The following is a 19,437-nucleotide window of genomic DNA, read 5'->3' as shown; positions in this document are numbered from 1 at the left end:
TTGTGTGTTTTATGTTTCTCTTTTAAAATAAATGAAAGTATTAATTGATGTTGCCTGGAAAGAAAATGATGACCAGAGAAATGGCTATGCTCTTGGTGTTTTAAAATAAGGTAATATTATTCTCTGTTTGAATGGCGCCTTCTAAGGAATTACCACAGTCTCATACACAATCGACTTAAATGCATTCTTTATCTTTAAAAGGAAGCAGAATAGGATCATTGAATAAATCACACGTGTTCACAGCCTTGTCTGGTGTAATCATATACTACACAAACACATTATTCTCCAGTCAGGAGGGTAAGGGGACATTTGAAGCAGGGCTTGCCCTTGCAGAGACCTTTTTTTGTTTAAAGAATAGTGCAGTGAAAGACCACACAGTAGAAGATAACAGAAAATATCTTCCATGCCTTTCTCCACCTTTATACTTTCTCGTTCTCCTTTGTTCTCTGAGGACATCTGTGGTAATGATTATTCTGTATAACTCATAGGTACATAGAAGGCATATCCTATTTCATTTAATTTTGTCTACTATAATTACTGCTCTCTTTTTACATCATGCTATGTTTTTAAAATACTTTGTAAAAGATATGAAAGATGTTATCAGAAATTTATTAGTTGGCTGTGGATATCTAAAGAGTATATGTTTTAACTCTGAATTTAATAAAATTACATTTTAGGAAGTCTAGTAGACTTTTATCAAGCTACATCTTAAAGAGGTATATATACTGAAAGATGAATTTCATTTTCCTTTTTTTTGCATCAATTTCAATGAATTTTTTTCTTTTTTACTTAAGCATTTAAAAGACTTTCTTAATTATGAACAACAGTGATAAGACATTTTGGAGGTTTTAAAATAGGTCCATTATTTCAAATGTTTTCAATATTTTGATAGCTGCTTTGCTGTCTATATTATGGAGGAAATTCTGAAGTTTCTACTTCTTTTTAGGGGTTCTTATATCACCTCCCAATTTTGCCCTAGGTTGATCCCTTGGGGATTTTTGAAATTTATGTTTGAAAGGGTTTTTTTTAATGAATGCAGTAATTTTTATTTGAAAGTTTTTCAAACAAATTTTATTTTTATTGTGAAAAATGTCAGACATATGCAAAACTAAAGCAAGTTATGTCTGAGCTTTAAGGGAGATGTCAGTACAGGGACTATGTTTGTTAATGCAGCATGTTTAGGGATTCAGGAAATGTTTGTGACTTACTGCATGCTTGAAAGAATTTGTATAAATCAGATTTTTTTAATTGTTCAATCATTTTCCCATCTATAACAGATTGTATTTCAAATGTTTGTTGGTTGTTAGCCAATTTGGGGACCTACAGATGTGTTTCTCATAGAAACAATCTTAAAATGGCTATTAGCTTTTCATCCTAGCTCTCAGTAATTTATCTAATTCATAGTTAAGCCCACACATCACTTTTAACATCGTTTCAGTGAGAAAATACTTCTTTTACAGTCGAAGTCCTGGGGAACACCATCCCCCCATCTTCCCTTCCTCTAAGTATGGATGTAGAGAAGGAGAGAGTCGGGTCCTCCTTAATGAAGATTCATATCCATGATGGGTCTTCAACAAAAGGAGCAGGAACTCAGAGGACCCTAGGAGTATGAGGTGGGGGATGGGAGTGCACGCTGTACATTCCATTCTGAAATTATTTACGGTTTCCGTTGCTAAGTGGAGTTTGTTTTTGTGCTTTTTTTTTTTTTAAAGGACTTATTAAAGAAAGTTTCACAAATACTCTGTTGTATCTAAAGTTTTCATTTTATAGGCTTTTTTAAAGGAAGGCTTCTGGTTATTTTCTTCTTTAAGTTTCTAGCATAGTGTGAAATTATTTTTACCGGCTGAGATATGCCTAAGACAACAGGAAAAGATTCCTGACTACTAAAAGGTAAAACTGGAGTATGAGCATGAGTACTAAACTGTAGATAAGCTAAAGTCAGATTGTTGGAATAATGTTTATTGTGAACATACAAGTAATATTAACCTTTTAGAGTGTCTGGGAATGACAAATGAAAGCAGGAAGATGAGATCCAATGCTTTTGTCATGCCAACTTGTCCTCTCACTGTTGCAAACTGACCTTACATTCCTACTGTTCCAGGCTCTCATCCTGGCAGCTCTGTAGGCCCCTGTCTTACATCCCCTCTAGAGAATGTGCATGCTGGTGAGTGACTAGAGGGCAGGGCCCCAGCACTACTGAGCCTCATTTTCCCAGAGGGAGTAATGCCAGTATCCTTATATACACAGAGATCCACATGTACTTTGTGATGAGTCTGATGAAGGTCCCGCAGCATGATGTACCACAACTTCACTCCAACCCATGTTTCCAGTAGATGAAGAGGGTTCTACAGTGTGTCCTGTACTGAGCTAACAAGGTATTGAATACTTTCCATATGTTACTGTGTTAGTTCTCACAGTAACTGAAGGATGGAGGAGTTCTCGTTTTACAGATGAGGAAATTTTCCAAAAACTAGTTAGAGATGGAGCCTGAGAGTGGTGAAACTGGATTCAAACTACTCTGAGGGGACTGAACGCACAAATTCCTTATTTGAACTTGCCCACTCCCTGGCGGCACAGATGGTAAAAAATCTGCCTGCAACGCAGGAGACCCAGGTTCAATCCCTGGGTTGGAAAGATCCCCAAGAGAAGGGAATGGCTACCCACTCCAGTATTCTTGCCTAGAGAATTCCGTGGACAGAGGAGCCTGGAGGGCCAGAGTCTGTACGGTTGCGAAGAGTTGGACATGACTGAGCAAAGAGTTGGACACGACCTGAAGTCTCAGGTAAACGCCTTGTAGCTTTCAGTAGGTTTCTGCAGCTAGAAACCCAGTCATCTGTAACCCAGATGAGGAAATTCTGGAGCCTGATATTAAGACAGGGCTCCAGAAGAACCCTTCAACTGGGTGTACTGGTGGTGCCGAGAGTGCCAAAGGACAGGTTCCCCTGCCAACCAGCATGACAGCAAAGTCTGCATGAAGATGGTAAACAGGAAAAGGAATCAAATCCAAGGAACTAGAGTTGTCAGGTGATGCCACAGAGGAGCCTCTAGACTCACAGATGTTTCTTCTGCATTAATTAACAACGTCTCCAGTAACTTCAAAGATACCTACTTCTAGGGACTTTGCTGGCAGTCCAGTGGTTAAGATTTCACCTTCCAGTGCAGGAAGTGCGGGTTCAGTCCCTGGTAGAGGAGCTGAACTCCCTCCTGACTCACTGCCAAAAAGCCAAAACAAAAACAGCAAAAGCAATATTGTAACAAATTCAATGACTGAAAATGGTCCACATCAAAGAATATTTTTTCCTACTTCTAGATCTCTGAATTCCTAACCACTGATGGAGAGTCCAAATTTGGGATATCAGGCTCAGAAACTCCCAGAAATAGCTTAGGACAGTTCTCAAACTGTGTTCCTGGGAACAGCAGTGTTACCAAACTCACCTGGGAACTTGTTAAAAATGCAAATTAATAAGCCGATCCCAGACATACTAAATCAAAGTGGGGTCCAGGAATCTGTGCTTTAACAAGATTCTGATCTTGGTGTGCACCAAGGTTTGAAAACCACGGCCTAGGAAGATGAAGGATTATCCAGATCCTCCACGTTAACCTAGAGTTAACTAGCAACAGCTGCCTAAGACTAGCGTCTGCCTTCCCTCCTTCCTCCAGCCTCTAACCAGTGCTGTGGTTAGAGTTAGGTGACTCTCTCAACCAAGATGATTACCCAGTTGGTCATTTTTTTTCCTTGAAAACTCCAAGGAAAATTTTGGGTAGGTAGCAGATGATCAGTAATAACTGAATTGAAATCTTAAAACTCATTGTTTATGATAGGGGAATTGGAAATAAATGAGGTTTGATTAAAAACAAATTCTGTGAGGATTGGGAACAACACTGACCACCACTGCGTTCACTATATTCTCATTGCCTAATACAGAGAAAGTGTTCAATATTTGTTGGTTGAATGAATGAGTGAATATATATTCATATATATTCAAATTTTGAAGTACAGTGTAGCCAGTTGAAAAGTTTTCTGAAAGCAGTCTCCCACATACCCCAATACTCAAAAATCAATGTTTATAGCAACTTTATGCATAATTGCCCATAGCTGGAAACAACCCAAATGTCTTTCACCTGGTGAATGAATCAAGGAGGGGGACTGCATTTGGGATATTAGTTGAGGGGACTTCATTTTATATGTTATTGTTTGAATTATTTATAAGAATTTATTTATGTATTACATAATTAAGCAATAAACAACATTTTAGAGACTGGAAGGATAAACACCCACAATGTCAATAGTAGTTATCTCTGATGGAATGGCAAATGATTTTTTTTTCTTATTTGTAGTTTCTAATTTTTCTATATATACAGATTATGCTTTTATAACTGGAAAAAGATGTTACTTTAAAAATGGGGAGAGGGACACCCAGGAAGCATGACACATGAAAAAATTTATACTAATTAGAAATGTGAGGATTTCCCTGGTGGTCCAGAGCAGGGGGCATGGGTTTGATCCATGTTTGGGGAGCTAAGATCTCTCATGCCACATGATGCAGCCAAAAAAAAAGAAATGTGAAGGTTATAAAAATATCTAAAGCATAGTTTCACTGGAAAAAGAATTTGGATACTTCCTCCTCAAATTTGATATCCATACAAATTACCTGGAGTACCTGTTGAGTTCAGATTCTGATTCCAAGGATTTGCATTTCTCACAAGCTCCTGGTCCTTAGAGCACTTGAATATCAGGCTATAACACTGTATTGTCAAAACAGCCACTAACCAGCCACACAAGCATTTGAAATGTGGTGAGTCCAAACTGAGGTGTACAGGTGTAAATTACACCTCAGATTTTGAAGACCTAACACACACACCAAAAACTTAAAACATCTTAATTATATCAATTACATGTTGAAATGATACTTTCGGACATATGATGTTAAGTAATATATTAAAATTAATTTCACCTGTTTCTTTTTACTGTTTTAATGTGGCTACCAGAATATTTTAAATTACATTTGTGGTTTGTATTTTTTGGCTCGTATTATATTTTTATTGGACAGCGCTGATCTAGAATAATATTAACAAGATTGTTCCTTCACTCTGGGTCTTAAATCACTGCCATAATTCAGGAAAGGGATTAAAACCTCATTAATGGTCAAATTGGCAACTTTCATATATTATTAAGTTCACATCCTTAGGATTTCTTAAAATCTTTAGGTAGAGCCTGAGACAAATAGAAATTGTAGAATTTTAGATCAGGAAAGAAACCTTGAGGTCAATTTCAGACCCCTTATCTTATGGAATTACTTATCAATTTGACAAAAATGTAGTTAGTACTTAGTATCTGTGAGTATTACATGATGGGCAAGCAATTAAGGTGAACACCTACTCTTGAGAAGCTAAGAATGATGGTAATGGGCTATACCAGCACTCATGAGACATGTGGATAGAGTGTTTCTCAGACACAGAAGCAGAGGCCAGCACAGACTCCATTTTCCTGAGGAAGATCTAACAGACTCTACACAAAGAGGGCTTATTTGGTCTGGCCCCAAGTTGCCCCAGCTTTTACAGCTTCTGTTTGCTATCAGTGATGCAAATAAGGCTTTAGGATCAGCTGTGTATTTAAATAATCCATATAAGGCATGTTCTCCCTTTTCTTTTACATAAAATAGATGCACTATTCATCAGAAAGCAAGGAAATTTAAACCTGAGAAACTTTGGAAGTTTGAACACAGTTGATAGTAGCAGAATGAGATTTGGGGTATAGCACAGCCAACCTTCAATTATGTGTGCAAATGAGGGACGGGAACTGCTGAGATGATTAAAAGCTATGAATAAAACAAGAAGCTCAGTTCAGCAGTTATTTTTTAAAACTTATTTATCAGGAATATCTTATATCAGGGCATTATGACTGAAATTTGTTCTTTGTTACATTTCCTTTCTGTGAGGGAATGAAAAGATAAATTTAGGATAAACAATAAAGCATTTCAGGGAGTTACGAAAATTCTCATTACTTCAAGTGGTAGCATGGGCTGAAAATATTACTAGCCCTTAATTTTTTTAAGTTAAAATCTGGTTCCCCCCTTTAATATTTCAACCATTAATAATGTACTGTTTCTTTAAATCGGGTGGCTTTGGTATACATTAGTAACCTGTAGAGAAGCAGCTTCAGAGGGCAAGCTTCCCTCATGACATGCACAGACTCAAAGGCCCTCGTGATCATGGGCTGAATCTAATCTGAACATCTGTATTACTCATTTTCAACCAATATTTTTTAAGTTGCCCATCTGGAAAAAGTCAAACCTACCTGAGAATGGCTGAATGGGCCTTGCCCAAGAGTGAAAAACTGCCTGAAGCTATTCAAAACCAAAACTGAACTAAGCAGAATAAATAGTTCAATTTAAGAATTGTAACTACTTGCCCCTGTCTTTATCTTTAAGAGTAATTGGAACAAGATTTTTAGAAGTGTTTGCTTAGGAACCAGCAAGGTAATTTGGTTAATTTGGCCTCATTCATACCAAAAAAAATAGAGTGTTTTGAGTCTTGTTGGCTTTTAAATTCCCAATTTTTTTTTTAATCTTACTCCCAAACTTGAGCAGTAATTATTGTAAGTGGCCTTATAATGTGTCTGACTCTCTGCAACCCCATGGGCTGTAGCTCGCCAGGCTCCTCTGTCCATGAAATTCTCCAGGCAAGAATACTGGAGTGGGTTGCCATTCCCTTCTCCAGGGGACCTTCCCAACCCAGGGATTGACCTAGCTCTCCTGCATTTCTTTACCATCTGAGCCACCAGGGAAGTCCCAGAGGGACCTAATTTTCTTAAATGATCATCTGCCATCCCCCCACATACAGAGGAAAACCCATTACTGCATCGTTTAAAATGCATCCATTGTAAAGACAGCTGTCCTTTGGATCAGCATTTTGGAGGTGCAGGAGGTTCCTATTTTGGAGTATGGACAGGTAAAGATTGTAAATTTGGGGGATTTGGGATGATGAAACATTTACAGGTTTAGATTCTGGAAATACATATACATGTAAGTGTAGTCCAATAATGTTGCAATTTAGGTATGAATTCTTTTTTTCTCAAATACAGAGTTTTAGAAGAAGCAGATGTTTTAGGAGAACCAACATACTACTCATGTCTTGTAAAACACCAGACTTGCTTTGCGTCTTTCCTGAGTTGCATCAATAGACAAAATACAAAATGATAATTAGTCTCCTTGTCACTTCATCAGAGGATTTACAGCTTTATAATTTCAGCATGTTTATGACACAACTTACACCCTTATTTATTTCAGATGATTTTGTTAGCTGGTATCTGCAGGCTATGAAAAAAAACTCTTATCTTTCCTAAGCTTTCCGTGTCAGTTGGTCATTAGAAAACTTAATGATCTTTTGGAAAAAATTGGAACATTCTAGCCTCTTAAATAAGTGTTTTTCCCTCTATGGCATTTAATTTCTTCCTTTAAGTTTTTACTTCAGCTATAATTTTAGAGTAAATGGGAAGTACACATAATAACTGCATTTAAATTTATGATGTGCTGATTCTCTTTTGAAAGTATTCTTGTAATAAAGAAGGAATTCAAAACAGAGAACCTTAATCTGCAAAAATAAAAGAAAGCTACAAATCTGCCAGCATTTCATTCACATTGAGCTATATATTTCTGAGGCATCTCTACCCTTACTAGCAGGCAGAATTTTCATTCTCTTTCCAGAATAGAATATGGATAATATAGATAGACATTGGTAATTATTTGGCTTCCAAATTATGTTTTCTTCATGTACATAGATTCAGGAGCAAAATGTTTAGAGAAGTGTTTCAAATGTATCTTGAGTGGAGAAGACCAACCAGGACAAATCCAATCTATTCATTCTCTTACTCTCCTAATTCGCTGTTGCGTATTTTCTCCTCCTGAAATCACCAGTGCCTCCTTCCCCTCTTCCTTTTCGGCCCTTGTGTCTTGTTTCCCTGAGAAATAGGAGTAATCAGAGAAGAATATCCACAGATCCCACCACCATCACCTGCCAGTTTCTGTGCACATTCTCTTCCTTTCTTCCTGTTACTATGAATGAAATGTTCCAAGCTCTGTATCTTTTCAGCTTGTGCACTAGAGATCCTATCCCTTCCCTGCTACTCAAAGACAGTAAATCAGCAATCTTCCCTTCTCTTCTGCATCATCGTTCCCGCCCTCTCTGCTAGATCATTTCTCTCTGCATAAATTGCTGCCACTTTGTTGGAAGCAGCTCTCTGCACTCTTCCTGGATTCTTGCAGTAGCCTAAGTGGTCTTTCAACCCCTGCTCCCCTTCAAACTCTACTCATCTCAATAGCCGGAAAAATCCAAGATCTTGATACTGCTTTGCCCAAAACCCTCCAGAGGCTTCACATCTCACTGAGGGTAAAAGCTAAAGTCCCTGGCAAGGCTTTCAAGCCTTATTTGGTTTGTCCTGTCTTACGCCTCTAACTCAACCTCCAGCTTCCCTCTCTGGGCTCCTCCTGCACCAGCCACATGGACCTCTTCTTCCCTCCAACACCAGACACACTCATAACACTTGCACCAGCATGGTTTGTTCCCTTACTTTCTTTGGATCGTTCCTCAAATATCACCTTCTCAATATAACCTTTTCCTGTTCACTCTTTAAAATTACAGCTCCCCCCAACACCACCACTTTCCCTGCTCTGGTTTTCACTTACTCTGTGTGGCGAAATACTCTGTATTTTCACCTGTTAATTGTTGTTTATCATCTGTCTGCCCCGCTCCCAAAGAAAATCTGTGAGTGCTTGGGACTTTTTTCCTTTTTACCTCCTCCCCATATTCCTAGTATAGTCCTAGAATGTAGTAAATGCTCAACAATAACTTGTTGACTGAATCTGTCTTTATGAGAGTGTAACTAGAAAATGACATGGGAATATTAGTCATGTTGACTAAATTTTTAAAGTCTATCTCACCAATTCTATTTTACAGACATTATTTGAAGATATTTTTAGCTTCATTGGGGTCTCATAGATCTTTTTTTTTTTCCTTTAGAAGAATCGTGGGACTCTTGTATACTTGAAGAGAAATATACTGTGAAAAAAATGTATGTATCTTAATTTCTTTCGAACTCTTGTATCTTTCAATACCTTGCTGCTTTAAAAATTTTTTAATTCAATTCAGACATTCGGGTATTTATTCTTTATGATCCCTAATCAAACATGATCTGCTATCAATTTCCCTGTAAGCACTGCTTTTGTGTACTGCACAAATTTTGGTATATTGTATATTAAGTTCAAAATACTTTCTTGTAATTTCTTCTTTTACCTATGGGCTATTTAAAAATGTTATTTAATGTCTAGATATTTGGGGATTTGCACATATATTGTATTTTAATTTCACTATATAGTCAGAAATCATATTTTTGAAATTTCAGTCATTTTCTTTTTTTTTGGAACTTGCTCTGAGGCCCAGCAAACAGCTTTTCTTGGTGCATTTTCTTTGTGCACTTGAAAAGAAATGTGTATCCTGAAGTTTTTAGATCGTATTCTATAAATGTCAATTAGACTAAGTTGGCTGATTGTATTATAAAAGTCATTTATATCTCTGCTGATTTTCTCTTTGTTCTGCTAAGTCGCTTCAGTCGTGTCCGACTCTGTTTGGCCCCATAGACGGCAGCCCACCAGGCTCTGCCGTCCCTGGGATTCTCCAGTCAAGAACACGAGTGGGTTGCCATTTCCTTCTCCAAGGCATGAAAGTGAAAAGTGAAAGTGAAGTTGCTCAGTCGTGCCCGACTCTTAGCGACCCCATGGACTGCAGCCTACCAGGCTCCTTCGTCCATGAGATTTTCCAGGCAAGAGTACTGGAGTGGGGTGCCATTGCCTTCTCCGTCTCTTTGTTCTATCAATTACTTTATTGATCAAAGAAGGGCTGAAATCTCTGTCATTGTGAATTTGTCTGTATGTCCCTTTGTTTGAATTAGTTTTTATTTCTTTTATTTTAAAGCTCTATTATTAGCTGAATGCATATTTAGAATTGTCATAAATGTTTCTAATGATTGACTTTTATTATTATGAAATATCCCTCTTTATTTTTGGTAATATTCTTTGTCCCTCTAAAGTCTACTTTGTTTAATGTTAATATAGCCATTTCAGTTTTCTTATAATTAGTGTTTATATTGTGTATCTTTTTAAATCCTTTTACTTTTAATCTATCTCTGTGTTTAAAATGTGTTTCTCATATACAGTATATAGTTAGGCCTTGCTTTATTATCCAGTCAGATTTCTCTGCCTTTTTTTTTTTTTTTGATTTCTCTGCCTTTTAATGAGATGTGCCTAGTCCATTTACGGCTACTGTAATTATTGGTATGGGTGGTTGAAGTCTGCTCTCTTGCTGTTTGCTTTCTACTTATGCCATCTATTCCAGGTTCTTTTTTCTTCTTTTCCTGCATTCTTTTGAGATGTTTGACTATTTTAAGTCATTTTATCATCTCTATTGTTTATTAGTTATGGCTCTGTTTTAGCTTTTTAAGGGTTACAACACATGTCTTTAACTTACCGCAATCTACCTTCAAATAATACTATACTACTCACCTTATAATAGTATATTTCCATTTCTCCCTTCCAATACTTTGTGTTTTTGTTGCCAGATGTTTTACTTCTATATGTATTTTATACATCCACAATACACTCTAAATATTTTGTTTTACACAGTCAATAGTCTTTTTAAAATTTATTTTATTTTTTGGCTCCACCACACAGCTTGTGGTATCTTAGTTCCCCAAACAGGGATTGAACCCAGGCCCTGGCAGTGAAAACACAAAGCCCTAACCATGGGGCCACCAGGGAATTCCCTAAAATTTATTTTATTTTTATATTTATATATATATATGTGTGTGTATATATAATTTCCAGTGTTCATTCCTTGTGTGCAATCACTTTTCCATCTGGTACAGTCCAGGTCTGCTGGTGACAGATTCTCTCACTTTTGTCAGGAAGGCTCTTTCTTTTGTTTTCATTTTCAAAGTAACATTTTCTGTATAAAGAATTCTAAGTTGATGATGTTTTTATTTGCATGTCTGTTTGCTATCAACACTTGTCTTCTGGCTTACTTTCTTTCTGATGAAAAATTGGTAATCATTCTTATCTCTGTTCCCCTCTATGCAATGTATCTTTTTTTTCCCCTCTGACTGCTTTTAAGATTTTCTCTTTATCATTGGTTTATGGCAACTTAATTATGATGTTCCTTGGTGTGATGATCCTGTGTTTATCCCTGTCAGGGTTTATTGCATTTCTTCGATCTATGAGTTAATGGTTCTCATCTATTGTGGGAATATTTCAATCATCATTTCTTCAAATATTTTTTTCTGCCAGTCTCTTTCTTCTACTTTTGAATTATACTCCTTGATGTTGTTCCACAATTCACTGGGGCTCTGCCCTTTTTGTATTTCTCCCCAGTGCTTCAGGTTGTATAATTCCCATTGTCTCTTTTTCAGGTTTACTGATCTTCCACAGTGATCTGCTGCTGTTAAGACCTTGCAATGAAATTTTTCTTTCGAATAATGTAATTTTTCAACTCTAGAAATTATATAAGATTTTCAAAACTTTTAGTGTCTCTATTTAGATACTTTACTTGTTTCCAAATTATTTCCTGTTTTTCATTATATGCTTGAACATATTTATAAGGTCTATTTTAAAATCCTTTTCTATTCTAGTAGACTGATTTTATCCTAGTTATGAGTTTCATTTGCTTTCTTCTTTATGTGTCTCCTAATTTTCTGTTGGTGCTGAACCGTACTATTGAGTTTCTAGACTTTCTTGTCTTCCTTTTTGACAGTATTTTGTTTCAGCAGGCAGTTAATTTACTTTCAGATCAGCTTGATCCTTTCAGGTCTTGTTTTAAAGTTTCGTTAAGATGGTTCTAAAGCAGAAGGAGTTAAAAATTTTTCTTTAAAGAGCCAGGTAGTAATTATTTCGGGCTTCCCTGCTGGCTAAGTGGTAAAGAACTGCCTGCCAGTGCAGGAGACACAGGAAGCACAGGTTCGATACCTGGGATGGGACAATCCCCTGGGGAAGGAAATGGCAACCCAACCAGTATTCTTGTCTGGGAAATCACGTGGACGAGGAGCCTGGTGGACTACAGTTCATGGAGTCACAAAAGAGTCTCTATTATATGCTGTCAGTCAGGGACTAGTCAGTGTCTGAGATTTACCCTACTTGCAAGCCTACAAAAGTAGCCTGGATTCTAGCAGAAGACATAAGACCTCTTGGTCAGAGACAAAGGACTTTATTATAGCACAGCAGGCATCCTAAGTTTCATATTCTCATTTGTTTCCCTTGGTCCCTGAACATCATGCTGGCATTGCAGACTGGATCCAAGTTGAATGTCACACACTGTGGATCTGGATCACAGCTGAGGAATCCTGAGCTTAGGAACCTCTCAACTTATAGCTGCTAGCAAATCTGTCCAAACTTTGCCCTGGAAGGAGCCATTCTCTCTATTTTCCTGGTCAGGAAACAAAGCAACACTTTGTCCTGGAGGGTGACACTGCTGCTGCTAAGTCACTTCAGTCATGTCTGACTCTGTGCAATCCCATAGACAGACAGCAGCCCACCAGGCTCCCCCGTCCCTGGGATTCTCCAGGCAAGAACACTGGAGTGGGTTGCCATTTCCTTCCCCAGTGCATGAAAGTGAAAATGAAGTTGCTCAGTTGTGTCCAACTCTTCATGACCCCACGGACTGCAGCCTGTCAGGCTCCTCTGCCCATGGGGTTTTCCAGGCAAGAGTACTGGAGTGGGTTGCCATTGCCTTCTCCGATCAAAAGGCTACTGGATATACAAATTTCCTTGGAAAGGTAGTCTGGGACAAAATTGTTACAAGACATGCAAAAATGCCATGGAAGATTGTCTTTTACCGAAAACTCTCATGTTCAAGAGGTCTCTCTACTGGTCGGAATTTAAATGCTTACCATCTCCATGAAAGCATTGCTTGAATCTCACATCCCCAGGAGTTTTTCCTCTGAGAGTTGTTCTTCTCCCAGTTGTTTTGCCTGGCCTTATGAACTGATGGGGTCCTGTCTTATACATGTGCATCTTAATATTCAAACAAACACTTGAGATGACCCTTGTGCAGATTTCTGGAACTCTGTCTCTGCACACCTCTCTCCTCCCTGGTACTCTGCTTCTCAAACTGCATTTACTTCCAGAGTTCCAGTCTCTCTTTAATTCAGCAAAACCGCTGTGCTCTGCTTGAATTCTCTTTCTTCATAATGTCAATTCACAAAGAACCTCCAGGCAGAAAGCTGGGGCATTTGAGAACTCTATTCGTTTGTTTTCTCTTCCCAAGGAACAGAGTCCTAGGCAGCCTGTTCAACTTCTGACAATTGTTTTATATATATATATACATGTTTTTATTTTTATAATTTTTTTAAAACAGGAGATCTAGTCTGGTACTAGTTACTCCATCATTGCACAACTATCTTTTTTTAGCATTAACTTCTTTACGTGTTTTGGGATTTTGATGTGCACAGTCACTGCGTGGGAGATATTTCCGTTATTCTTTCTTACTCCCATCTCCAATTTAATGAGTATTTTCATCTGCCTTTATCTCCATCCCATGCTCCAGTCCAGAAGCAAGATCTTAAGATGGCTGTAGAGGGTTCCTGCTCCTTATCAATGTTAGGAATATGTCTAATCTAGTAACTGAGCCAGCTGGTATCTCAGTTCATTTGCTGTAATGATTTTTTTTTTTTTTTTTTTGTCCTTTTGCTTTCTTGGGTCCACTACTTCTGATAAATCCACAGCTCCAGGCAATATACTGGCAGCAGTTGTATCCAGCTCCCTTTCATGGGGCTGGGAAAAGTTAGGTGACTAATCATCACTGGTTACCCAGAACAAAGAGATTTCCTGAAACTCAGGATTTTCACTGGTAAGGCAGAGAATGTCCTGGAGAAACCAGGATGGCTGGTGTGTTCCAGTTCCTGGCTTTCAGAACAATGCTAGCTTTGGTCTCTGTCTTGACCAAAGTGTTTTAGCCTTGGTGTTCCACCAGAGCCGAATTTCCCGTTGCCACCAGCTGTTTCAAGGCTTGGGCCTTGATGGGCTGCAGCTTTAGCTCAGCTCACTGCTTTGCATTTCTGTTGTGTTTCTAGTGCGCAAAGATGTTTATCTCATTTTTTTGAGACCAGCAATGACCTTTGGCTTTCTTTTTCTATTTTATCTGCATTACCATGTGTTTAAAGCATACAGGATGAACTGAAGCATGAATTCAATATGCCACCTGACTGGAAATTCTACCGATTCTTTTTCAATTTGGTACTGACTTAATTTAAGAAATAATGTAATGGAATAGCCTGTTTTATTTAGAAGCCATTCCAGTCATTTTGAGGGACCTCAAATCACAGAAATCCAGGTGAATAGTCACTGTCCATATAGTGGCTGTATTCTTTGAGGGCATTGTAACTCAGTACTTAAGTTAGCATAGAACAAAGGAGAAACAGCATTCTAACTTTGCTCCATTCTACTACTTCTGGTTAATGACAATGGCATGAATAATGCTTTACTCTCATCTCCATTTCCACTTTGAATTCTTCTCCATGAATTTCTTATTCATCCCTTCCTGAAGACACAGAGGAGAGAAAGTCAAAGGGAGGTTGAGGCAGTGGTTTCCAACCTCTTTCTTATGCAGCAACCTTCAAACTGGTTTTGGAGAACATATGCATTTTCAGACCCTTGGACATAACTTTGGTGACCTAACATGGTTACTAGTAATAACATGGTTACTACCCTTGAAATTGGGCAACAGGAGCAGAATAAGCTTTTTTGCCTCCCTGTTTGCCTCAGACTATGCTCTGTCTGTATTCTTTTTGATGAGAAGATTTTTTTAAAAAACAGTTTTCAGCCTTTTGCTCTTCATTCTATTGACAATGACAGTACCATTAATTGTCTTGCAGATTTGCACTGTGATTTACAGTAAGCATTTAAACTGTTTCTACTGAATTAATGAGTTTTTGAACATAGAGGTTTTCACATTTCAAACCCAGGTATCTAAATATCATGCAAACAAGCTTCTGTCATAGTACAATACTAGTGAAGTAGCAAAAACTGTTTCTAGAGCAAAGTAGTTCACACAACCATCTTAACTCCACTTAGAAAAATAGTCCCATTCCCAGCTTTGGCTTCTGTTTTTAATTGAAGTGGTAGAAATGTGTACGTGGCTGTTCACATTGAAACGTTTAAAAATTGGTATCTTTACGAGCTAGTCTATTTTTAACAAAAATAAATATGAGTTAACTGCTCACATGATGGAATTAAATATTTTCTGGGAAGTAATTCAGTGAAGAACAGGGAAGCCTGGCATGCTGCAGTCCAAGGGGTTGCAAAGAGTTGGACACGACTGAGCGGCTGAACAACAACAATTTAGTAAAAACCAAATGATTCAAGAAGTGATCACCTTATTGTTTTATTGAGTTTTTTTGTCGTTAAAGAAACTAGTTGGACCACGCCTTTTTGGGTATCTTAAAATAACTCCACAGGTAGCTGGTCTGAGACTCTGATGGGGGTGGAGGAGAATAGAAAAGTTAGAAAATGAAACAGAGAACTATCATTTAGTAATTGAGAACACACACTTATTTAACTAGGACTAAATATTGCCAGAGCAAGTCCTGTGCTAAAATTAGACATTGGGGTTGGTCCAATAGCAGCACAAGTTATAATCCTTTAGAAATCATAGCCTGTTGGTTCAAATCAGGACACTGCAATGTGAGAATATAAAGCACATATGTCTTCATTACAGGACAGTAGAGTTACCAAAGCTAGAACTACTACCTAAAGGTTGGATTTTAATTTTTTCTGTCTTGCTTTTCTTTCATCTATGAGAAGACCTCTTGAAAATATGTAATTTCCTAGTTCTCTTGCCCCATGCATCAAATGTGTGTATACACACACACGCTCATGTTTAGGTAGGTCTTGGGAACAGTATACTAGAACCTAAGAAGATTTATGGGAAAGGTAATGTGATATAGTGGAAAGAGAATATATCTTGGAATTAGACATACCTTCCTGTGAATCCTAGCTCCATCATACTCTCTGAAACCTTGGAGAAAACAATTTGTATGGACCTCAGGTTTTTTTATTTGGTTTTTTTTAAATCAGAAAATGTCAGGTGCTGAGAAAATGTTTTCCTCTCTCCCATCTGTACCACCATCAGAGGACATTTAGACAGATAGCTAGATAGACAGAATTGTGTTAACTTCATATTTTTTGTGTACCAGGCACTATAGTACATACTATCTCATTTAGTCTTGACACACCCATGAAGTAGTGAAGCTTTAACAGCCCTTATATATGTCTTTAGGCTTTGCTTGCCTAAAGGATCATGCTAGAAAGTGACAGAACCGAGACGAGAGTGCTCCTAACCACTGTGATTTCAGCCTCACAAAAAGTCAAAACTTAAAGATATCCTATCAGTGAAATGTAGTGAGAAATGTAACAACAAACCATTAGTTTCTCAGCAGATTTACCTTTTTTATCCAAATTTAATTTTGATACATGTATTAGTTTGTTAGGGCTGCCATACAAAATACCACTGACTGTGTAGCTTAAACAACAGAAGGTTATTTTCTCACTATTCTGGAGGCTCCAAGTCCAAGATGAAGGTGTTGGCAAGTTTGATTTCTTTTCATGCCTCTCTCCCTGGGTTGCAGGTGGCTGGCTGCCTTCTCTGTATCCTCGCATGATCATCCCTCTATTTTTCTGTGTCCTAACCTACTCTTCTAGTCATTTTGGATTAATGACTCCATTTTGACTTAATTACCCACTTTAAAGGCCCTGTCTCTAATAGATATAGTCACATTCAAGGTCTTTGGGGTTAGAGCTTCAGCATATGAATTTGAAGGAACACAATTCAGCCCCTAACAAGGCATATATCGCAAAAACCATGTGATACCAAATGAAAAAGAAAATAAACCTGCTCCCCTGAATGTTTACTATGTGTCAAACATTGTTCAAATATGTGTTTACACATATTTATTTAATCCATACAAGCCAAGTACTATTCTTAGCCCCATTTGGTACTGAGAGGTTAGGTAGTTTATTAAGTCCCATGCGTGTGTTTGTGCTAAGTTGCTTCAGTTGTGAAGCAACTCTTTGAGACCCTGTGGAGTCTCAAAGCCCACCAGGCTCCTCTGTCCGTGGGATTCTCCAGGCAAGAATACTGGAGTGGGTATCCATTCCCTTCTCCAGGGGATCTTCCTGACCCAGGGATCGAACCTGTGTCTCCCTGTGGCTCCTGCATTGCAGGTGGATTCTTTACTGCTGAGCCATCTGGGAAGCCCATCAAGTCACATAACTAGTAAGTAATAGGAGAACATTTGAATCCACAGAGCCTGACACCAGAGTCTGTACTCACACGGCCCCCTCTCAACTAGAAGCATCCTGTTTGGGCCAAAGAAACAGAAAACACAGGAGTATCTATTTGAGGTAAAATGATGATTAAACTTCAAAAGTCTGTATATGTTTAATTAGTAATTACTAGGCTGTCCTACATGAAAGATAGTGAAGCAGCTTTCATTTATTCCGTGGTTATGGCTGAAGTGTACATTGAAAGGACTGATGCTGAGGCTGAAACTCCAATACTTTGGCCACCTCATGTGAAGAGTTGACTTGTTGGAAAAGACCCTGATGCTGGGAGGGACTGGAGGCAAGAGGAGAAGGGGACGACAGAGGATGAGATGGCTGGATGGCATCACTGACTCAATGCACGTGAGTTTGGGTGAATTCCAGGAGTTGGTGATGGACAGGGAGGCCTGGCATGATGCGATTCATAGGGTTGGAAAGAGTTGGACACGACTGAGTGACTGAACTGAACTATAGCTGAAGTAATAAATCAGTCACTTAGAAAATGGCAAAGAAAAATTCTAAGTTAATTTCTTGCATCCTACTCTATGTAATGAAGGATTAATACAAAGTATTATATTTCTGTTCTAAATCTTCAAAGGCAAATAGTACCCATAATGAAGCATCAATATTTGAAGACCTAGGACACATATGCTTCACTTTTGATTTTTCTCCCATGTGGGCATCATTCCTGCTTCAGTACATTAATTGAAGCAAGAAGAGAAGCTGAGTTCCATGTCTGGAAATGTTGGTCTTAGGGATAGCAATATGTTCCTTGCAGCCACTGAAGTCTGTAAGTCTACAGAAGCAAGAACTTGCAGCCAAACGTGACTAGAAAAAGAAATTGTAAACTACCCCACCCCCTCCCAGAATCCCCCAGACAGTTAGGAAGGAATGTAGGGCTCCCACTGCACAAAGGAACAGGATTTGAGCCGATTTTGTTGAGTCTCAAAGGACAGTGTTCTTCAGCTTCCATCTGGTTTAAATCCAAAGTGAACAAAAGAATAGACTCAGAGTTAGGAGTCAGATCACAGCTGTGGTGCTCTCTTTGCCAGTCATTTTAGTTTGTCAGCAGAGCCTTGGCCTTCAAGATGCTTACAGTTCAGTGATGAGGATGGGGGTGTTTACAGAGCACCACAGTCAAGTTCCAAGTTGAACATAATCCATATGAAAACGAAGACTGGAGATACTTGTCACAGCAGCTCAGGATTTTAGAGGCCACTGCTGACTGGAGTTATCAAGGCAAACTCAATGGAGAAAAGCTGAATGTTGAGATGGACCTCAAAAGTAGGATTTGCTGGGTAGGGGGAGGTGAAGTTGTGTTAGAGGATTCAGTAGCAGCTGGGGCACAAAGGCAGGAGTGAGGGAGACAGGCAGGACAACAAAGAAACTTCGTCCCTGGAACAGACAGATTTGGGGGAGTTATGGGAAATATTTTAGGATTAAACAGACTGGGGTCAGATGATGAATATGACTCATGCTAGAGGTCAACATTGTTATTCTGTTAGTTGAATTGCCAACTGAAATTATCTCAGTTCTCTGAACATGTTGGTTAGAACACGTCTCAACAGAACAAAGTGCTTTGCCCCTACTATATAAAAAAGATAATGAGAACCTACTGTAGAGCACAAGGAACTCTACTCAGTACCCTGTAATGACCTATATGAGAAAAGAATCTTAAAAAGAGTAGATATGTGTGTGTGTCTAACTGATTCACTTTGCTGTACCACAGAAACTAACAGCATTGTAAAAATCAACTATACTCCAATAAAAATAATAATGAAAAAAGAACTCAGAGCTTTGCATTTAGTGGCATGCTTGTTATCCTTAAGGCTACTTAGACTACAACATGCTCTGTGGACCACTGTCCCTCCAGATTTGTGTCATGCCTAATTGAGCTGGGAGATGGTGCACCTCTTGGCTCTAGGCCTACACAGACTCAGCCTGGCAGGAGGCCTCAGAGCAGCTTACGTGGTTCCAAGTGCCCAGCCGGAGTCAGGAGGAGGGTGCTGCTGCCCCAGGAAGGCACATAGCCTCAGAAATGGCTTCTTTTTTCAGTCAATGAGATACGCATTCTCTG

General features: G+C 38.5%; 1 long non-coding RNA gene across 6 annotated transcripts in view; it reads left to right on the top strand.

The window, feature by feature from the left end:
- The first annotated feature begins 26 nt into the window (after window positions 1-26).
- The window catches only part of LOC138444736 (uncharacterized), a 35,711-nt gene continuing 16,300 nt past the window's right edge, over window positions 27-19,437 (top strand). Inside the window, exons 1-9 of one of the 6 annotated variants that reach the window (XR_011258569.1) lie at window positions 39-110; window positions 1,461-1,613; window positions 2,102-2,164; window positions 2,248-2,375; window positions 2,683-2,782; window positions 9,019-9,070; window positions 9,599-9,817; window positions 17,345-17,441; window positions 17,556-17,723. This is a non-coding gene — a long non-coding RNA (uncharacterized lncRNA). Of the gene's footprint in view, window positions 111-1,460; window positions 1,614-2,101; window positions 2,165-2,247; window positions 2,376-2,682; window positions 2,783-9,018; window positions 9,071-9,598; window positions 9,818-17,344; window positions 17,442-17,555; window positions 17,724-19,437 lie in introns of all 6 variants that reach the window. The other 5 variants (XR_011258565.1, XR_011258566.1, XR_011258567.1 and 2 more) reach the window with 5 other exon arrangements.

The sequence above is a fragment of the Ovis canadensis genome, chromosome 8 (genome assembly GCF_042477335.2).
Source record: "Ovis canadensis isolate MfBH-ARS-UI-01 breed Bighorn chromosome 8, ARS-UI_OviCan_v2, whole genome shotgun sequence".
Classification (NCBI taxonomy): domain Eukaryota; kingdom Metazoa; phylum Chordata; class Mammalia; order Artiodactyla; family Bovidae; genus Ovis; species Ovis canadensis.
This window is presented reverse-complemented; position numbering and strand designations above follow the sequence as displayed.